Below are 13,468 nucleotides of genomic sequence, written 5' to 3'. Positions count from 1 at the left end.
CACAGGACCTAGAGAAGCTGAGAGACGCGACCAGGTCACACAGTTTGGAAGTCGCAGGGCCATGGCCTGACTCTACGGCAGGCAGCCACAGTTTAGAACCTTCCTACTCCTTCCTGGCAAGAAGGGACTGGGATAGCCCTTCCTGACCTGAGGGGAGGAGAAGGGCATTAGGGATTGAAGGACTGTGCCTGTGGGAGGGGCCTAATATACCCTGAGGGGAGGTCTAGCTGGGTCTCAAGCCCAGGTAGGTCCTGCAGAGGATTGAGAACTGTCAATGGACTGTGGGGTTAGGCCATTGAGGACAGCTGCATGGGCAGAAACCAAGAGGGAGACATCAGGGATGGGAAGGATGGCAGGGATAATCCAGTGAGGGAAACTGAGACTGAGAGAGCTTGGGAACGTTGCCCCCTCACTCAGCAGATTAAGTCCAAGCTGGGCCTGAACCCAGGCCCCAGGGCCCCCAGCCCAAGGCCCCTTTCTAGGAGCACAGAGGCTGGGGGTGGGGGGAGGTCTTTGAGAAAAGCCTCTCCTCTTCCTCTGGTGGCCCCTGGCCCCCCACAACTAACAGTGCAGCCAAGGCCTTTGTGGAGAGTCTGTGGGGAAGAGAGGCCCCTTGTTGGGCCATTCATCATGCCGGAGACTCGGCTGATGCCAGCCCCCAGCACCGGCACCGGCTGGGCTCTCCTTCCTGGGGGTGCCAGCCAGCCCCCTCCTGCTGCCACAATCCACTCTCCAGCTCTGTCGTTTCCTGGAGCCTCTGGGCTTTGGCCATGGTCCCGGCTGAAGGATGGCGGGGAGCCCCAGCCCCCATGCCCCCCACACCTCGCCTTTCACATGCTGGCACCAGAGCCGTGGGAACACTGGAAGGCAGCTGGGCACTGGTGCCCGGCTCTGCCCACCCCCAGCCCAATCGACCTCAGAGAGGGGAGAGGAACAGACTGCCCCCCAAAAAAGCCCCTCCAGGATAGGGCCCTAGGAATCCTTAGCACTAATTATGAATCTGGGGACAAACAAGGCATTTGCAAGTCAATTAGTGACAGAACTTTCCCAGGAAAGAGCTTCATCCAGGCTCAGCTTCAGACAGGGCCGCATGCTGGGTCATCTTGTCCCTCCCCCTACCTCTGCCCTGCTCACAGCTCCAGTGATAAAGGCCAGCCCAATGCTCTGCCAGCCCCTCTGAGGCTGAGAGTGCCAGAGCCCTGAGTGGGCATGAAGGGCAGGAGGGCAAGGCTGGGATCTGCTGAGATCAGCTAGAGGACAACATAGGGCTGCCACCAGCAGACATGCCTTGCTCTGGCCTCAATTCCACCTGCGACAGGACCTGGGGACTCCTGGAAGGAGATGCCGGGGAGGCAGCTAGCCCAGACAGGGTGGCCTGGGTGGGCTGACCCAGGAAAATAGAAGTCATTGTAAAAGGGCCAGGGGGAGATGCTTCCAGAGAACACAGAGAAACCAGACAAGGGGGAAGGATAGCAGTCCTCAGCCATCCCAGCAATTGTACCCAGGCCAGGAGGCACAGAGCCCGAGGGATTTCAGCTCCACCTATGGAGGAACTTCCAGGTGGACCAGCTGGCCACCTGGGGCCATTCCCCAGAGAAAAGGAGACAGAGCACAGGATCTTGTTCCTCCCAAGCTAAGAAGTCGTTAGCTAGGAAAGGTGCTCTCTGCCGAGAGGACCCCTTAATTGGGGGAAGAGAGGGAGGAAAGGGGGCCATGCAGGGCAAAAGCCCTAGAGACAGCCCTGCCATCTGAGGGAGATTAAGGGATTATAATTAAAACATGTTTGAGGGGCTCCAAGCAGGTGGATTGGGGCTGGTGCTAATGATCTAATTGCTACCTTTAGCCAGGGTCTGGCTGCCAGGATCTGTAAAAAGTGGGGGTGTTTTTCCAAGGTGGGTAGGTGAGAAGAAGTGGAGTTGAAGGACCAGGAGGGGAAGTCTTTTTTGTCACTTTGAATACCCCACCTCACATGTTGCCATGCTCTGGTGAGTCCTTTCCCTAATGCCTCCTCCTTGCCCCCCACCGCCACCAAAACCAAAATGAGGTCTACAGCATAATAGAGTTAAGGGAGGCATAGAGAAGAATTTGGGGGCCAGGAATGAGCAAAGAGTGTGCTTAGGTCCCTAAGATACCTAAGAGAGGGGACACTGTGACAGCAGATGGTTAGAGGGAGAGAGAGATGTCCTTGGAATAGATATGCTAGCCAACATTAATTGAAAATGTACTCTGGGGCCGGCCCGTGGCTCACTCGGGAGAGTGTGGTGCTGAGAACACCAAGGCCCCGGGTTCGGATCCCATAAACAGATGGCCGGTTCGCTCACTGGCTGAGCGTGGTGCTCACAACACCAAGTCAAGGGTTAAGATCCCCTTACCGGTCATCTTTTAAAAAAAAAAAAAAGAAAAAAAAGAAAATGTACTCTGTCGAGCGTTGTACCAAGCACTTTATAAACTTGTTTAACTCTTGAAACCAAACTATAAAGACTAAGGGGGAGACGCCTATGCCTAGAGCTCAGCTCAGCCCCCAACTAAGTAAATGCCAGGGGTCCCACTGACCAGGGGTGGCCCATCCCTAGGAAGGGATAGATGGTCAAACCCTCTCTAGACTCTAGGAGACCTCAGCCTGGGCAAGAGCATGCAGTTTGCAGCCCAAAGACCTCAAGCTCGGGGGTCCGGCCTCATCCAGTTTCTGCAGCTTCCTCTCTTGCCTTCATACAAAAAGCACGCTGTGAACCTGGACACACACTGGTGTCACACCAGTGAGCCTTTGACCATGCTGTTCCCTTTCCTTGGCAAGCCGTCCTTCTGCTCACTGTCTGCCCTCGGAACTCCCACTCGAATGGCTCTTCTGGGAGGTCTTCCTCTTCCCTCCGCTCCCTGGGCTCCCCTGAGAGTTGAGGGTCGGTTATCTCAGCCAGGCTGAAAGGGTGCTCACCACGTATTTAGGAAACAAATGAATGGTCTGGTGAGAGGTGGGTGTTTTTCGTTTGTTTGCTTGTTTGTTTGTTTGTTTGTTTTTGTTTGTTTGTTTTTTAAAAGATGACCGGTAAGGGGATCTTAACCCTTGACTTGGTGTTGTGAGCACCATGCTCAGCCAGTGAGCGAACTGGCCATCCGTATATGGGATCCGAACCCGGGGCCTTGGCGCTATCAGCACCGCACTCTACCGAGTGAGCCACGGGCCGGCCCTGCTTGTTTGTTTTAAAAAGATGACCGGTAGGGGATCTTAACCCTTGACTTGGTGTTGTCAGCACCACGCTCTCCCAAGTGAACCAACCGGCCATCCCTATATAGGGATCCGAACCCGTGGTCTTGGTGTTATCAGCACCGCACTCTCCCAAGTGAGCCATGGGCTGGCCCTGAGAGGTGGGTGTTTACTTTTATAAGTAAAAGGCCCAAGACAGTGGTTGTCTGGGATGGGAACTGGGTAGTGGAGACCCAGGCAGGAGGAAGACTTCTTACTGTATAGTATACTCTTTTGTGCTTTAAAGTTTTGTTCCATGTGAAGAAATTACTTATTCAGAAATAAATTTAATTTAAAATATTATTGCTTTTTTTTTTTAAAGGCTGGGGAAGGACAGTATTTAAAAGCAAAGGACAGAGCATGAGAACCCTTGAGACTCTTCATTTGAGAGGAACCAGTGGCATTTCAGTCCCTTCCCTCTACCTCCCCCTTCTGTCACCATGCTCCTGCCTCCTCCCAGGCCAACTAGGCCTGGTCACAGTGCCTCACACTCTGCCCATGTCCTCCAAGAGCCTTTTCAGATTCTCCCCACTCCACCTGCTGCCTCCCAGAGCACAGTTGGCATTGTGGGCAGAGTACCTGGGTTCTCACCAGCTGTGAGCACATGGGCAAGTCACTGAAGCCTGAGCCAGCATCCACCTTGTGAGGGGTGGGACAGTGCTGGCCCTCCCCTACTGCAGCTGAGGGGAGTGTATAAGAATTCGCCTGGAGAGCTTGGGGGCTGCCGCTTGCCCTCCTCTGCCCATGCTGGAGGGACTCTTGCTGCACCATTGCCAATCTGCTGTGCGCTCTTCCCCAGGCCATTTCCCCTCTGTGCACCTTGGGTGGACCATCAGGACATGGTTGCATCCCTGCCTGTGAGCTGAGCTGAGATAAAGGAACTTGTCGCTCAGTCTTAGCTTTCTCATCTGAAAAATGGGGATGCAATCAGTAGCTATTTCCCAGAGCTGCTGGGAGAATTAAATGGGATAATGTATGTAAAGTGCTTGGTGCAGTGCAGAGTACGAAGCAAGGACTCATAAATGGTGGCTGTTGTTAGAGTTATTAAATGGGAGGGACCCTGCAAACTGTGCTAGCCCAGGGAAGGGACTCCTCATCACTGCTCTGGCTGAGAATAATGAGGCCATGTGGTAATAGCCCCTCACACTCCCAGGCCCCTCTGACAAAAGGACACAGGCCCGACAAAGTGAGAAGTGAATGGTACATAATGGGACACTTAGGGGCTTAGCCCAGGCTGGGGGCCGCTGAGAAGGACCCTCTGGTTGTGGCTCCAGGTGTTGAAGGACCCTACAGGCCAGAAACACAAGCTGACAGGCAGCCTCTTCCTTGCACCCCAGCGGCTCGGCCAAGAGCCTTCAGACACAGGGTAACTCAGGCCTTCACTAGCACGCATTCAGCCTCCTTAGTGCCGGGCGCTGCTCTGCGTGCTGGGGCACTGGCAGCTGGCCTGCCCAAACAGACCCAGGACCTCTGACCAAGTGTGGCAGACAAGAATCAAAACAAATAAGTAACATACATAGAATGCTGGGTGGCAATAAACGATCTGCAGAAAAATAGAAAAATATGGAGAGGGGGCCCGCAGGACTGGGTTGGGAGTGGTGAATTGCAATGTAAGAAAAGGCCAGATTTTGTTCAGCTTTCTCTTGTGGAAATTTAAAAATAGATACAAAATAAACAGAATAGTAAAAACCCTCACCTATCTGTCGTCTAGCTTCAACAACTGCCAATCTTGTTTCATCTGTGCTCCCACCTACTTTCCCCCATTTTCTGTGTCATTTTGAAACAAATCCCAGACATCTTTCAGGGAGGGTGTGATTTGAGCAAAGACCACAGGAGGCGAGGAAGAAGCCATGTGGCTGTTTGTGGTCATTTGGCAGAGAGACAGCAAGTACAAAAGCCTCAGGCCTGGTATTTGCATGATCAAGCTCTAATCTCAGCTCTGCTGCTAACTAGGTACACAAACGCAGTCTCTGAGCTACTCAGTTTCATCATCTGTGAAATGGGGCTGATGCCTTAGCCCACAGGGAGTTTGTAGGAGTAGAATAAGAATCCAGGAGTGTTTCATAAAAGAGTTTTCACAAAAGACATGGCAGGGTCTGGGGCCAATACTGCCCCCAGGCAAGTTTGGCCCCAGAGGAACTCAGTGTCTCTGGGGAAGTGAGACAAGGCCCTGGGTCACCCAAGATTGGGTGGGGGTTGGGAAGAAGGTCTGGGAGTGGTTTCCTGAAGGCCGCCCCTGAACTCAGTCCTGAGGTCAGAGCCTGGCCATGTTTGCTGGCCTACCCCTCACCCCCACCCCCCATGGATGGAACACTGGATCCCAGGCTGCTGGAGACAAGAGGAGGGCTGAAGACCTGAATGGCCAACTGTTCTCTGAGGAGGGTTGGCCCTCTTTAAAGACCCTCATCACCACCTTCACCTCCCTCCCAGGGTGATTATCACCCAGAGGGGCCTTTCCTGGGGGACACAAAGAGACCCTCAACTCCCATCCTCTAGGCAGGATAATGGGCCATTCACACTGAAGAGACCCCAGCCCCACACCTGGCTCTCTCAGGCAGCCCCCGACTGCCCCATTGTCCCAGGCCTGCCTCACACACGGGTGTCAGTGGAGGGGTACCCTGAGTCCCCAGCTGGGGCACTCCTGGCCCTTCCCCCACCTCTACAGACGCCTGGACTCTGGGCCTGATTTGGGGGGAGGTGGCCCTGCCATTCATTCCACACCCGTTCACTCGCTCACTCGGAATTTCACTCCTCTCCAAAGTCTTTACAGAGCGATGGGAAAATGGGAGGGAATAATTAGGAAAATCATTAGCGTCTCAAGGCCCATCTGAGAGGGATTAAGGGATTAAAAACCTTCCAACCAATCTCTCCTACTTTAAGGTTGTTGTAGGGGTTTTGTTTTCAGGACTTTTTTTTCTCTTCTTTTTCCCTAGGTTGGGGGAGACTAAAGTCTTGGTCGATCCTTCCTTCAAAAGCTGCAGGAAAAAGTCAAGACATTGAGGTTGGGGTGAATAATAGGGGGAAAGCAGGTACGGGGGGAGGGTCCCTTCCCAAGCTCTCCTGGGCTGCTTTGGATCATAAGTGGATGGCAGAAGGGGGTGCAGAGGCCAGGCTGGGTCAGAGGAGAAGCCCAGGCAGGCTTGCTCAGAGCAGATGTTCCCTGAAAGTCCCTCCAGGGCCCAACCCTGCCTGGTAGGCCATGGTCTCACGGGAGTGAACTAGGCCAAGAGCTCATTGGCACCAGTCTTGCTCTGGTGGCCCAAGGCTGGAGGTCAGGGAGGAGAGAGTAGGGCAGGACAGGGAGTGGAAGGAGAGATCCAAGGAGACAGGCAGGCAAGGCTGCATCAACAAAGCCACAGTGGGCTTCTTCTGTTAGCAGGAAGTGACACATTGCTGTCCTCCAGCAGAGCATAGTCCAGTTGGGGTGAGCAGATAACAAACAGCTCATTACAATACAACGTGAGGTGAGGTGAAATGTAGGAAGGGGGTGGGAGATATACAGAGAAGGAGACAGACCTCATCCAGTCTGCAGGGATCAGGGAATGGTTGCCTGGAAGAGATGGCTCTATAACTGACGAGAGTATCCCTGCGGCCTGGCACATGGTAGGTGCTTGGTAACTGTGAAGTAAACGTTCCAGCCAGATGACTCAGCAACCCCTTTTACAGAGTGTCTCACTGTTTCACTGAAATTGATCCCTAACCCATGGGTGAAAACCCACCACAGGAGGAGAAATTCAAATACTCTATCACCTGATTAAGGCATCAGGCAAATGGGGACCTGGAGGGCACCAAGAGCTGCAGGGTGCTGAGTGCAGAGGGGCGCGTTAGGGCGCACACCAAAGCCCTCCATAGGACCTTCACACTCCACCCAACCACCCCGGCTGTCTGTCCCAGGGAAGAAAGACACTGGCAGCAGATGGGTTCACAGTCCCTCTCACACGCACATATCCCGGCTTCCGTGGTTCCGTTTTGGGGCTCCCTGGAGTGCAGTTTGAAGTCTACTTCTCTTGGAAGAGAACCCCCTAAACCCCCTCCAAGCCTCTTTACCCACCAACCCTCATCTTGCAGGGCCCAATGCAAGTGGAGCAGTGGTGAAATGGAGCAGTCCTGCCCAAGATGGAGGCAGGCAGAAGCCATTGGGCCAAGCACCTTGCCAATGGTGCCGGTGATAGATGCTGGTGGCTGCCGCCTGCTACAGCATTAATAATCACGTTTATTAATGGTCTTAATTAGCAACTGCCAGCAAGAAGCCTGATGCTAATTCCACCAATAATTGAGGCTTGTGGGGTGTGGACAGGAAGGGCGGGTGAGGGGATGGATGTCTTGCAGCACGGGTACTAAAGTGGACACCGTGGGTAGTGCTGGGTCCAGCAAGCAGCAGAGGCCAGCCTGGGTGGCTGGAAAGATGGGGAGGAAGGGGACCCCACCCCCAATGGCTCCCACACCAGGGTTCCTTGACCCCCTCCTCAGATGGTGTTGGGACAAAATGAAGCATGAGAAATTGCGGGGGGTTGGGGAGGACCTCTGTCTGTGCCTTCAGAGCCAGAACCCAGACAGCAGCATGCGGGATGGAGGCAAGTTTGTAAAAGCCCGAGTGAAATGAGCTAGAAGGGGATTAGGAACAAGCCCCACAGTGTCCTGGAGCCACATTCCTTGCTCTGGGGAGACGGAGATAGATGGTGCTAAGCTGGGAAGGGGGGGACACTGGGGTGATGGGGCGGTGTGCAGCTTCTCCAGCTGAGGGCTCTCCTGCCAAGAAGAGCAGGGTGGGAAAATTGAGTTTAAGAATCTAGACGATGTCCAGGAACAACAAAGCCCACTTCCTCTCTCAGCCTCACAGCAGGCTGGGCCTGCTTGGGTCCTGCCTGGGGACCCAAAGACCAGCCCAGAGCAGGCCCAGAGAGCCCTGAATATCCAGGCCAAAGGGAGAGGGCTGTCTTCAGGGTAGGAAGCTCTGGTCAACACTCTTCTCGGGGCTGCCCAAAGCAAGGGCGACCGTCTGCAAATGCCTTGGAGAGGCAGGGCTATGGGAACGATGGGTGTGCACTGGGGCTCAGGTAGGCAGAGGAGAAGATGCTGGTTCAGCTTCTCTCAGAGGTGGCTTTTGGGGTCTCCGGAGGAGTTTCCATGAGGTTGGGCAGCCCCAGGTGAGAATACTTCAGAGGGATTCTAGGTTGAACTAGAGACCTGGACAAAAGAGAGGCTGGGTGAGGAACTGCAAGACGGTCCACTTCCAAAGGGGTGGGGGGCAGAACTTTGGCTTCTTCTTTGGCACCATGAAATGCCTCAGCTTCCAGCCTGATCCCCTGCTCCCAACTTTCCTCTCCTCTAATAGTCTCCCAGTGCTATCACAGAGGCCAGGCCCCACTGCCCCCACCCAGAAGGGAGATGACTTGCACCTTGTCCCTGGATCCTCATAGAGGCCAGGAGTACAGAAGGGAACAGCTCCACCTTAGGCGAAAGACTGGGCCAAAGCACAAATGAACAGGCCTCTGAGGCCAGCACTGGGGCCCTGCCTCCCAGGAGACTGCTTGCCCTGCCAGCACCTTCTCCCTCCTCCCTCATTCAGCCTCTCCTGCCCACCCGAGACTGAACACCTGGACTTCCTAAGATAGTTCTCATTTTGGTGTTGCCTGATTGATTTTGCACCAAAAGCATTACGAGTCCTGGAAGCTTCCCCAAAACTACTTCTTGCTTGAGTGCCATGAGCCCTTTGTAGTGGATTGAGTTATGTTCCCCCAAAACTCACTGAAGCTTGAATTGTGTCGCCCAAGTTTTATGTATTAAAAACTTGGCCCCCATTGTGACTATTAAGAGGGTGGGAAATCCTATTACAGTAATTGAAAGGTGGAGCCTTGAAGAGATGATTGGATTGTAGGACCATGCAATAGTGAATGGACTAAAAATGATGGTCAGGGGTGTGGTTCTGAGGGCTTTAAAAAGAGAGTGAATAAGGAGAGAGTTACTCTCTCTGCTCTGCCATTTTGCAATGTGATATCCTGCCATCAATGAAGTCACTACCAAAGAAAGCCCTCACCAGATGTGTTCCCTGGACTTTGGAGTTCCAGCCTCTGAAACTGTAAGCAATAAATTTTGTTTTATTATAAATCACCCAGTTCCGGGTATTGTGTTATAGGCAACAGAAACAGACTAATACACCCTTCCTCATGAATCTTGGCAGAAGTTTAAAAAAAGTGGACTCAGGTTCTGTGCCTCTCTTGAGTCTCAAGCCCATTTACTGGATCTCAGCCTGTAAGTGCCTAAGGACAGGGGACCAAGTTCCCAGTCAGAATGGGCTCTGCTCCTGGCATAGAGCTCCTTTGCCCACTGTCTAGGCATTTTCTGTGGATGGCCACAGACCCCTGGCTGGGGTAGAGGGACAAGCCTCTTTCACTTGTGGGAGGGGCCTTTATGTGGCAACTCCCCACCTTCAAATCGTTGGAGAAGTTTATTTTAGTCTGCCATGGCTTGCCTTTCTCCCAGTAAAAGGTAAGTCTCCTTAACTAGTGGTGGATGGCAGAGGGAGGCAAGAAAGCAGGCCTGGGCCAGGCCTGACGTTCATAGACCAGAGAGGACCCTTTAGGGCATTTCTGCCCAACGACCTGCTTTGCTTTGGGGGTACCACGAGTATTTCTCTCAAGTCTCCGGAAAAGAATTGGCTTTGGAAACACCTGTCAAAATCCATTGGGTCAATATGACCTGAAAACATGGCCCGAGGTTGGGAGGAGTGTTTAACAAAGTAGGGAGGGTGGGAGGAATACCAACTATGGCCAGGTTTAAACCCCAAGAGACAGAGGCTGAGAGATACCAATTGGCTTGTGCAGGCCACCAAGCTAGTGAGTAGAGGAACCAAGATGGGGGACCACCACGGTCTGACCCTGAAAACCAGGCTCTTCAGGGGAGAGGAGGCGGTGACCACTTCTCCTCGCCCCAGGGCCTGGTTCGGCTCACCTCCGCCTTCCTCCCCAGCCTGGCGGATTCCACTGGCGATCAGACGGCGTTGGCACAGACAATGGCGCTCTGTCCAGGGCGCTCCGGACGACAGCTCATCCCTATGCAGTGACCGCCTCCCCCACCCAGGCCCGGCCGCCAGCCCCTTTCAGGCCGTGGAAGCCGGGGCGGCGGCGGAGGGGGATTCTCACAGGCCTTGGGCATTTGCATAGCCGGCTCGCCCGCCCGGAGACATTGGCCCGCATTGTTCCCGGGCGGCGGCAGCGGCGGCGGCGGGCGCACGGGCCGGGCGCGCGGGGCGGCGCGGGGGACCGGCTGGGAGCGGGCGGGCCAGACAAAGGAGACGGGGCGCGTAGAACAGGGAGGCGGCGGGTGGGGGAGATGCCGACGGTGGGAGAGGAATATCGGGGTGAGGTGGGGGGACGCGGCTGCCCAGCTTGTCTGTCTGGGACGGCCACCGCCCCGCACTCTGGACACCCACGCCGTGTCTAATTCCTCCCTGAGCTGGGGCCTCTGCGCGCCGTGATGTGAATCCCAATAGGGGGGATCTCAGGCCTTTCCCAGGCTGCGGCGGGGTTCGGAGCGCCGGGTCCTCCAGAGGTCAGAGGGGCAGCTTCTAGCTCCAGGCCCAGGGGGCTCTGGCCACACAGGGTCAGAAGCCCCCTAAGGCCCCTGGGGGACCTTGGGCCTCCTATCCAGATGTCCTCGGGCAGGAAACCCTGGTGTCACCCACACACACTTGTACCAAACCAGAACAGTGGCCACTTCCTGAGTGCTGTCCCTCAATGCCTCTTGCTCGGCTGGCTTCCACCCTGACCCAGCACAGCTAGTTGTCCCCATCAGTGGGGCCCTGGAAGGCAAGCAGGAGTCCAGTGTCTTCGTCCAGCACGTTCCCAGAGCTCAGGCATTGGGGCTGGAGAGGCAGAGTTCATGAGCGGGCAAGTGTCCAATTGTCCTGCATTGAGAGTAATAATGGTGGTGATCAGAGGGGCTGTCCCTGAGGGGCAGAGGTTTCATTGTCCTAAAAGGGTGAGACCCCTTGGCCCCTGTCCCTGCCATCTCCTTGATCTGCTCATTGTCACCCTGTTGACCCAGCCTAAATGGATGGGCCACCCTGTGGGGAACCAATGAGGCAGGGGCAACTGGGAAGGGGGAGAGGGACTGAGTCTTGTTTCATGAGGAGGCTCCAAAGATACCTGTCTTTCCTGCCCTCTGAGCTCCCTGATGGAAATCAGTGACAGAATGGTCACCCCCACATCCAGGCCATAAATAATGGCTCAGTCTGACGAAATGGAGCAAGCTATGGAAGGCCCACCACGTGCCCAGTAATATAGACAAAGTAGGGGGAAGGAGAGGAGGAAATACGAGGTGAACAACTAAGGGCCTGGTTTGGGAGAGTTCAGCCCCAGGCAGAGACCCCTGAACAATGGGACCAGGGTGCAGGGGCTTGTAGTAGAGCTCAGCAGCATGCCTGAGCCATGGGAAGTTTCATGGTGTGGTGGACCTTGGAACTATCTGGCTATAGGATACATAGGGCCACCTCTCATGGACCTCTCAGTCCTCATCCTTTCCCTCCCTTCTCAGGGACCTCTTGGCAGACCATCCTGGGACCTGTAGCCTTTCATCCTTTGGAAACTGGCTGGGCAATAGCTCTCTCCCAAAGAGGTCTCAGTTGTCCCTTCTCCAGGAAGCCTCCCTGGACTGAGATGGGTGGTTGCCCCCAGCAACGACCATCATGGGTTGGAGTTGCCCATTGTTTCTGGCCTGGAGGTGAAGACTTGGCTGTAGTCAAGAAGGAACCAGCAGTCGAGGGAGAAGGTCAGGTTGTAGAATGTAGGTGCCATAAATAAATGAGTATTCATAGCTTTCCCCACCCAGAATGGGCTGGGGCAGGGAGGGTCTTACCCTATGTTTGAATCCCCCCTTTCCTGAAACTCTTCTTTCAGATCTCTGCTTGAGGATTGCTTGGGGGGCTTTGGGGCAAGGGCAGGACAGCTGGCTGGACCTGGACCTCAAAGCTGAGGCCCCATAGGCTGGAATGGAGGATGGGGCCTCAGCTCTCCTTCCCTCCTGGCAGGGACTGACAGTGACTGGGGACCTTTTTGCAATCTCAGCAGTCATCCTTTTGCCTCAGCAAAATCTCTCCCCAACATATTTATCACAGCCAGCAATGGGCAGGTGAGGCTGTGGAGGAAGGAGGGGAGCTGAGGGGATGGAAGCACAGTTAGCCATGAGAAATGGAGCGACCTATGGAGGGATTTGAGGCAAAGTGGATAGGAGGAGAGAAGGAAATACAGAGTGAACAACCAAGGGCCTGGTTTGGGAGAGTTTAGCCCTGGGCAGAGTCCCCTGAATAATGGGACCAGGGTGCAGGGACTTGCAGTAGAGCTCAGCAGCATGCCTGGGCCATGGGAGGCTTCATGGGGTGGTAAAGCTTGGAACTATCTGGCTATAAGACACATAGAGACACCTCTGATGGATCAGTCCTCACCCTGTCCCTCAGGGATTCCATGCAGGGACTGTCCCTCAATTGTTCTCCTTGTTCCTCCCCTTCCTCTTCTGTGCTTGGCTTTTTTTTTTTTTTTTTATAAAAGATGACCAGTAAGGGGATCTCAACCCTTGGCTTGGTGTTGTCAGCACCACGCTCAGCCAGTGAGCAAACCGGCCATCCCTATATAGGATCCGAACCCGTGGCCTTGGTGTTATCAGCACCGCACTCTACCGAGTGAGCCACAGGCCGGCCTCTGTGCTTGGCTTTTTAACACCAGCCAAGCCCAGTCCCTCCAACTGCACTGAGGATAAAGCCTAATCGGGGGACCCTTTGCCCTTGTCCCAGGGTCAAGCCCCAGAACGCTTCCACTTCCTCCACGGGTTCCTAGGTCTGAACGGTCTTGGTTTTGGGGGAGAGAGGTCTGTAGTCAAGCTCAACTCCTGCCAGAAGTCTGGGAAAGGGCAGGAGAGGGCAGAGGGGGTCCTAGTCCCTATAGGAAAGGGGCTCCAGTCTACTGGAGGGATGGAATCTCTGCTGGATGCAAGATCTGAAACCCCTGGCACCTGCCTGACATATAGTGGGGGGTGGGAGCTCAAAAAGATTTGTGGCATGAATGCATGAGGACCAGAGCTGAAGCAGACAGGAAGGTTAGGCTGTAGAAAGGACTTCCATTCTTGGTAAGGGACCAAGGAAGGGCATGACAGCTGCATCTTCCTCTGCTGGGTCTGGAGCGCCCTCTGGTGGTCAAATGACTTCAGGCCAACAGAGGCGATGGACCTGTCTTC

Source organism: Cynocephalus volans, chromosome 8, assembly GCF_027409185.1.
Source record: "Cynocephalus volans isolate mCynVol1 chromosome 8, mCynVol1.pri, whole genome shotgun sequence".
Lineage (NCBI taxonomy): Eukaryota > Metazoa > Chordata > Mammalia > Dermoptera > Cynocephalidae > Cynocephalus > Cynocephalus volans.
Note: the sequence above shows the minus strand (reverse complement) of the source record.